The sequence below is a fragment of the Tachyglossus aculeatus genome, chromosome 14, assembly GCF_015852505.1.
Source record: "Tachyglossus aculeatus isolate mTacAcu1 chromosome 14, mTacAcu1.pri, whole genome shotgun sequence".
Classification (NCBI taxonomy): Eukaryota; Metazoa; Chordata; class Mammalia; order Monotremata; family Tachyglossidae; genus Tachyglossus; species Tachyglossus aculeatus.
The window spans coordinates 32,499,268-32,508,367 of record NC_052079.1 but is presented as its reverse complement, the minus strand read 5'-3'; positions in this window follow the sequence as shown (position 1 = coordinate 32,508,367).

The following is a 9,100-nucleotide window of genomic DNA, read 5'->3' as shown; positions in this document are numbered from 1 at the left end:
ATCCTATTTCACCAATTACTACCACTTCCACAGTTCTGCACTAAGCACTTGGACACTCAGTTCCCATTCCCTTTCCCAATCCCTAGTAGCACTCATGTATATAATTTTCAGCTTTGTTGCTTCCTCCTACTTGTTATTCTATTTTGGTGTCTGTCTTCCTTGCTAGATTGTAAGAGTTTTGAGGGCAGGGATAGTGTCAACTCTACTGTACTTAGCACTTCCAATAATGTTCTGCACACACTACGTGCTCAATAAATATCATGACTTGCTTGCTTGCTTGATTGATTGATTTTTACCCAAATATTCCAAAGAATATCATTAAGAGAATCTTATTCAAAAAATCTGAATACTTGAAGCAGCATTGCCTTGTGGAAAGAGCATGGACCTGAGATGTAATAATAATAATTGTGGTATATGTTAAGCGCTTACTGTGTGCCAGGCAGTGTACTAAGTGCTGGGGTGGATACAAGCAAATCAGGTTGGACACAGTCCCTGTCCCATGCTGGGCTCACAGTCTCAGTCCCCATTTTACAAATGAAGTCACTGAGGCCCGGAGAAGTGAATTGACTTGCCCAAGGTCACAAAGAAGACAGGCGGCAGAGCTCTGGCCCGGGATCTATCCACTATGCCATGCTGCTTCTCCTCTTATCTCTCTGGCCATTCATTCTCAGTCTCCTTCATGGACACTGAATAAAATCTAACACCAGAGATACTTAAGAATCACCAAAAAGACACACCAGCCCAGAGCGCAGACCATAGAAACACCATCTGAGCCACAGTTATACACTGATACAATGTCACACTGTATATAATCTCACCATCCTAACACAACAATGACAGATACACATATGACATGCACATTTACTTGCTTTCCCTCAAGGACAAGGGCACGAATTGAATGATGTCACAGTGATGAAAATAATTACATCAGCATCCCTGAACTATTCTTCCCTGGAGGTACAGGACAACAAAAGTATGAATGTACAGCATTCTGCAAGAATGGCTTATTCTACTTGCAGTAAATTTGGAAGAAAAAAAAAGAATGTGAATAGCAAGACTACATATTCTTTACATTAATTCTTCCTTATTTTGAGAGATGCTAAATTCAGGATCCTGGAGTTGTGAGGGATACAGATACTCAATTAGAATGAAGCTGTGATTTGCATATGCTTACAGCATCTTCCCCCCATGTGATCCTAGACTTGTATGCCTTTCAAATATGGGAGAATCAAAATTATACAATAAAATGTTTCCAAAATGATTTTTCAAGTGAGCTTCAGGGCCAAAACAGATTTATTTCAGAATTTTTAATTTAATCTTGAAGATATAAATCTGTTCCTAGCTTTAAGCAATTTAAAAATTGTCCAAAATTTAACAACTTGAAAAAAAATACATTACAAAGTTTAATTAGTAGTTCTCATTGGCTGGTATAGATTTCAAAACAAAAAAGGAGGCTATTTGAAAGAAAAGTAGCTTAACTTGGTTTGATAGAAATTTAAAAAGTGGAAAGTTTTAAAGAGATGGCACAGTGTTTAGCATAAATTATCAGCTTGATAGTTGGCCTGTTGTTGGGTAGGGACCATCTCTATATGTTGCCGACTTGTACTTCCCAAGTGTTTAGTACTGTGCTGTGCACAAAGTAAGCACTCAGTAAATACGATTGAATGAATGAATGAATTAATAATACTTTGCTGGGAGAATAAAAATTCTGGGCAATTTAGAAGAGATGAAGAGTTACTTCAAAGTTGCTGAGTGGATGGTGTTCTTTAAAGACAGGACAAGAAGAAATAAGCTGGGACATCAGTATGATCAATTAGAACATAAAAATGATTGTTCAGTTGTGTAGATATTCAAATATTACCAAAAATAGTTGGAATGTTTCTTTTCTGGACAATTTAAAAGAACTTGAATAATCATCTCTCTGTTCAGCTGAGATCCTTCTGTCTGAATCCAAGGAGCAGATTTTCCCAAGCACTTACTACAGTGCTCAATAAATACAATTGAATGAATGAATTAAATGGTCTTTCCAAGATCTGACTCTGAATCTCTCTCACTGTATGTCTTCTCTTACTAAATGAAAGACTTAGTAATACCCCCTTCATCTCAACTCATGTTTCTGAGATCCCTCTGATTCGAGAATTGAGGTACTGCTACTTATTTTCTCAACAAAGAGTTAAATTCAGAAAACCAGAATGGCATTAATCTTAGAGTTTGACTTTAAAATAAGAAAAATAATGCATAACAGAATGGACTTTGGGACATCATTATAGTGTTTGACGAGGATCCAAGTTTTGTTTTGTTTTTTTACTTTTACAGTACAGAAATGTTTCGTGCGTCTGGTAAAATGTTATGTGGAATAAAAATCTACAGCCTTAAAATCAAACCTTTTGCACACAAGTGTAAAACACTACCAGTAAAGAAATCATAAAATGTGAAATTGAATATAGAAAAACATAATTCTGTCTTGCTTCAGGAATTTTAGTGTTCTTGAACTGTTTCAAAATTATATTTTTTTTAAAATATTCTCTTATGTTTAGTTAGAATAATGGGGGATGTAATACTGCTTCCAAAACAGTAGAGGACAGAAAGTACTAGGGTATTTGTCTTATGCCACACTGTGGTCTCCGACCCAAAGTAACACCATGGACACATCTCTCCCAGAACGTCCCACCTCCATCTGCAATCATTCTGGTAGTGTATACACAGAGTTTTCTTGGCAACAATACAGAAATGGTCTACCACTGCCTTCTTCCACACAGTAAACTTGAGTCTCCGTCCTCGACTCTCTCCCATGCTGCTGCTGCCCAGCGCAGGGGAGTTTTGACTTTAGCAGAGTCCCTTCCACTCGCTAGCCACTGCCCAAGCTAGGAATGGAATGGGTATGCTTCTGTTTAACTCTCCCTCCTGTAGCCGAGACGATAGAGTACTGGAAACTCTCCAAGTGCCATCCTGAGGGGATTACTGGTGAATGCAAAATGAATTATAAGCAATATTTATAATAGCGTACAGTCAGTTGTCCTTTGACATAGGGATTGTGTTCTTCCAGAACGGGTAAGGAGAAAATTTGTTGTTCTATCACCTACGGACAACCATTTCTTCCCTCACTACAATGTGTTCTAACTAGAGCGATAAATGCTGTTTTTTAAAATGTACCCAAGAAGCAACATGGCTTAGTGAATAGCGTATAGATGGGCCTGGGAATCAGAAGGTCATGGGTTCTAATCCCAGATCCGTCACTTGTCTTCTGTGTGACCTCGGGCAAGTCACTTCACTTCTCTGTGCCTCAGTTACTTCATCTGTAAAATGGGGATTAAGACGGTGAGCTCCCTGCGGGGCAGGGATTTTGTCCAACCCAGTTTGCTTGTATCAATCAATCAATCAATCGTATTTATTGAGTGCTTACTGTGTGCAGAGCACTGTACTAAGCGCTTGGGAAGTACAAGTTGGCAACATATAGAGACAGTCCCTACCCAACAATGGGCTCACAGTCTAGAAGGGGGAAACAGAGAACAAAACCAAATATATTAAAATAAAATAAATAGAATAGATATGTACAAGTTAGAGTAATAAACATGTACAAACATTTATACATATATACAGGTGCTGTAGGGAAGGGAAGGAGGTAAGATGGGGGGATGGAAAGGGGGACAAGGGGGAGAGGAAGAAGGAGCTTAGTATAGTGCCTGGCACATAGTAAGCACTTAATACCACAATTATTATTATTGTTATTATTATGATTAATCACTCAACAGTGTTTTATTTAAAATATGTAGTGATAACATGCAATATAACAGAACAGATAATAATGATAATAATAATGGCATCTGTTAAGTGGGTTTACTATGTGTCAGGCACTGTACTAAGCTCTGGGGTAAATACAAAGTAATTGGGTTGGACACAGTCCATGTCTCACACAGGGCTCACAGTCTTAATCCCCATTTTCCAGATGCAGCACAGTCTAACAGAAAGCACACAGTCCTGCATGTCAGAGGTCCTGGGTTCTAATCCCAGCTCTGCCATATTTCTGCTGTGTGACTTTGGGCAAGTCACTTATCTTCCTAGTACCTCAGTTACCTCATCTGTAAAATGGAGATTGAGACTGTGAGCCCTCTGTGGGACAGGGACTGTGTCCAACCTGATTACCTTGTGTCTACGCTAGTGCTTAGAACAATGCTTGGAACCCAGTAAGCACTTAACAAGTACCATAATTATTATTATTATGAGGTAACCGAGGCACAGAGAAGTGAAGTGATTTGCTCAAGGTCACACAGCAGACATGTTGTAGAGCTGGGATTAGATGGCACCTTTGTGAACTAAAGTAATCTGTGTCTCTCTTCTGCAGATATTCTGCAGGCATTGTCTGCAGCGTGGCTCAGTGGTAAGAGCAGGGGCTTTGGAGTCAGAGGTCACGGGTTCAAATCCCAGCTCTGTCAGTTGTCAGCTGTGTGACTTTGGGCAAGTCACTTCACTTCTCTGTGCCTCAGTTACCTCATCTGTAAAATGGGGATTAAGACTGTGAGCCCCCCGTGGGACAACCTGATCACCTTGTATCTACCCCAGCGCTTAGAACAGTGCTTTTCACATAGTAAGCGCTTAATAAATGCCATTATTATTATTATTATTGTTATCTAACCGTTAGCATTAGCATAGGTGCCAACTCCCTAGAAACACACTGCGGGGTGGTTTGTAGGCGGACGGCAGCCGAGCTGGGCCAGGGAAAGATAGAGCGAATGTTCCGGTTTTACTCCCTTTCTCAGGGTTTTCTCAGGGTTTCTGCATGGCTTTCAGGGCTGGGGGAGGTGAGAGGAAGATCCAGACATGGAGGAGAAAAAACGTGGCCTAGCAGATGGCGTACTGGCCTGGGTGTCAGAAGGACCTAGGTTCTAACCCCAGCTCTGCCACTTGTCTGCCTTTTGACTTTGTGCAACTTCTCTGTGCCTCACTTACCTCATCTGTAACATGGGGATTAGGACTGTGAGCTCCATGTGGGACATGGACTGAGTCCAACCTGATTACCTTGTATCTATCCCAATGCTTGGTACACTGCCTGGCACATAGTGAGTGCTTAACAAATATTAAATAGAATGAGGAAGAACTATCCCACCTCGGAGGATTTTTTTTTATTGACTATGAGCTCCATGTGGGACATGGACTGAGTCCAACCTGATTACCTTGTATCTATCCCAATGCTTGGTACACTGCCTGGCACATAGTGAGTGCTTAACAAATATCATTAAATAGAATGAGGAAGAACTATTCCACCTCGGAGGATTTTTTTTTTATTGACTGTGAGCTCCATGTGGGACATGGACTGAGTCCAACCTGATTACCTTGTATCTATCCCAATGCTTGGTACACTGCCTGGCACATAGTGAGAGCTTAACAAATACCATTAAATAGAATGAGGAAGAACTATCCCACCTCGGAGGATTTTTTTTTTATTGACTGTGAGCTCCATGTGGGACATGGACTGAGTCCAACCTGATTACCTTGTATCTATCCCAATGCTTGGTACACTGCCTGGCACATAGTGAGTGCTTAACAAATACCATTAAATAGAATGAGGAAGAACTATCCCACCACTGAGGATTTTTTTTTATTTCACTGAGAGCCTACTGTTTGCTGATCACTGAACTGTAACACCAAGCTAATCCTATTTTATGAACCGGGATCCTCATGTTTGCTGAATTCCCCAGAGATTGATTGTTTTTGAGGTGGTTTTACAGAGTGATTAGTTCCTTTCTCAAGTGCACTAAAGCTCTGTTTCAGCACTGCTAGTGAAGTGGGGGTGGGACAAGGGGAGGAAGCAAGATGGATTAGGGTCCTACCTAGGATTTTTGCGTTATTCATGGGCAAGCAGGAGAAACTCTGCGAAGAAGGTTTTTTCTAGCCCTCACCTTGGTGGTATTGAGGTCCAACTACCCTCTCAGAAGCCCTCATTCACTCCCAAATTCCTGGGGCTGAAAGCCTGTGTCACTTATTAATGGCGAATAAATGCTGCGAGAAGCAGTGTGGTTTAGTGGAAAGAGCACAGGCATGGGAGTCAGAGGATGTGGATTCTAATTCTCGCTCTGCCACTTGTCTGCTGCGTGATCTTGGGCAAGCCACTTAACTTCTCTGTGCCTCAGTTACCTCATCTGTAAAAGAGGATTAAGACTGTTAGCCCCATGTGGGACAACCTGATTACTTTGTAACTAACCCAGTGCTTAGAACAGTCCTTGGCACATAGCAAGCACTTAACAAATATCATCATCATCTTCATTTATTCATCCATTCAATTGTATTTATTGAGTGCTTACTGTGTGCACAGCACTGTACTAAGTGGTTGGAGTACAATATAACAATAAACAGACACATTCTCTGCCCACAATGAGCTTACAGTTTAGAGGAGAAGACAGACATTAATATCAATGAATAAATCACATGCAGCCCTGACTCCATGGATCTCCTTGCCTCCCTGCAACACTCCCAGCTAGGAAGGAAGCTGCAGGTTTTTCACCGGTTTTTCACCCCACTTCCACCACAAGCTGCCCTCAATGCCGGAGATGACACAGTCACTGCCCCACCCACAGTGGAACTCTTTTTGTTTTCTTTTATGGCATTTGTAAAGCATTCACTATGTATTAAGCACTGTACTCACGTGCTGGAGGAGATACAAGATAATCAAGTTGGACACAGTCCCCATCCCACATGGGACTCATAGTTCAACTAGGAGGATGAATAAGTGTTGAATCCTCATTTTACAGGTGAGGAAACTAAGCCACTGAGAAGTGAAATGACTTGCCAGGGTCACGCAGCGGGCAAGTGGCAAAACTGGGATTAGAATCCAGGTCTTCTGATTTCCAGACCCATACACTTTCCACTAGGCCATGTTACTTCCCTCTCCTTCCTGCAGCTCTGGTCCGTTGCCAGAGTGTGTGCAGGAAGTACACAGGAACTATAAAGGCATTGCCAGGCCACCCGCACAGACCACCGCCACATGGGAATCGAAACCCCCAGACACATGAGAGCCTCAGCCTGTGGGAGTCACAACACTTACTAATAATAATTGTGGTATTTGTTAAGCACTTACTATGTGCCAAGCACTTTAATAAGCACTGGTGTGGATACAAGCAAATTGGGTTGGACATAGTCCCTGTCCCACATGGGACTCATAGTCTCAATCTGCATTTTACAGATGAAGTACCTGAGGCATAGAGAAGTGATGTGACTTGCCCAAGGTCACACAGCAGACACACGGCAGAGCTGGGATTAGAGCCCATGGCCTTCTGACATCAGTTGTCCCAACCACCAAACATATAGGAGCCACTGCCCAGGACAACCAGACTCACAAAACCCTAGATGCAGCTTCGGTTAGTTGGGAAGGGAAGAAAGCCCCCAGACCTGCAGGGAAAGAAGCAGGAGGTGAGAAATCCATCCTCACCTGTCCTCTCCTCCTACTCCCCTGCCCTTAAATCCCTGGCTTTCATGGAACTGGACATATGCCAAGTCATACCATCTGCACCTTGAGGAACTTATGTCCCTGGTAAACTCTGAACATGATGACAATAGCCAATCATCCCAACCATTAATGTTAATTAATTAATACTGATAGCCAAGAGATTACCAAGTGTTAATAGCCAGGGAATTCATGACTGTTAGTGGTGGTAGAAATGGACCCCTAGGGAAAACTTATGGCTTCCAGCACACTGTGAGTCTGAAAGCTCCTTGAGTGCCCAAGTTGTGTCTTACAACTGTCCAAGCCCAAGCGTTTGGGACAGTGCTGTGCACATAGTAAGAGCTCAAGAAATACTTTAGGTTGATTGAGAGAGTCCCCTTTGGGCTTGGAGGAAAGAATGCTAGCTGGTGAGAGACTTGATGTTGTCACTTGCAGCATAGTGTAACTCAGTTACATGTCACATAGAGGCCCCCAAAAAATCCACAAAAGAAAGCACGGGTCTGTGGGCAGATTAACAAGGCCCTGCCTCAAGTAAGCATTGAACCAGCCTACATTGAGATCCACCTTCCAGGGACCACTACACCATCGTGACCTCCAGAACCTAGCAGGGCTTCCAGATATCCAGTTTCCTCCCTTCAAATGTCGCTGGTGAACTCTGGGCCCACCCACTGCACCCTGTAACAACTGTTTCAGGAATGGGAAGGCTGAGCCATTCATAATCAATCATATTTATTGAGCACTTTCTATGTGCAGAGCAACTGAACTCATTGTTTGGGAAAGTATAATACGACAGAATTAGCAATACGTTCCCTGCCTGTATAGTCTAGAGGACCAAGGACTGTGGCCCTGGAGCAATGAGGCCAGGAGGATCCTATTACCGAGATCTGTTTTTTGTCTTTACAGTTACAACAGTTTCACGAAGCAACAACAACTATAAGGACAGCAATCCTTACAGAACTTGGTGAATCTATTAAAGACTGGCAGCCTTGAGGCCAGGTTAGCAGGCCAACCTGATGCTTTTCCAAGTCCTTTAAGTGTTGCTTTGCCTGTACTAGAGTAGAAGGGATGGGGCAGGGAAGCAAACAGGGTTGGATCTTCCTCTTGCCTCCCCTTTTCATTCATTAATTCATTCAATCGTATTTATTGAGCGCTTACTGTGTGCAGAGCACTGTACTAAGGGCTAGGGAAGTACAAGTTGGCAACATATAGAGACGGTCCCTACTCAACAGTGGGCTCACAGTCTAGAAGGGGGCGACAGACAACAAAACATATTAACAAAATGCAATAAATAGAATAAATATGTACAAATAAAATAGAGTAATAAATATGTACAAACATATATACATATATACAGGTGCTGTAGGGAGGGGAAGGAGGTAAGGCAGGGGGGATGGAGAGGGGGAAGAGGGGGAGAGGAAGGAGGGGGCTCAGTCTGGGAAGGCCTCCTGGAGGAGGTGAGCTCTCAGTAGGGCTTTGAAGGAAGGAAGAGAGCTAGCTTGGCGGATGTGCGGAGGGAGGGCATTCCAAGCCAGGGGGATGATGTGGGCCTGGGGTTGACGGCGGGGCAGGCAAGAACGAGGCACAGTGAGGAGATTAGCGGCAGAGGAGTGGAGGGTGCGGGCTGGGCTGGAGAAGGAGAGAAGGGAGGTGAGGTAGGAGGGG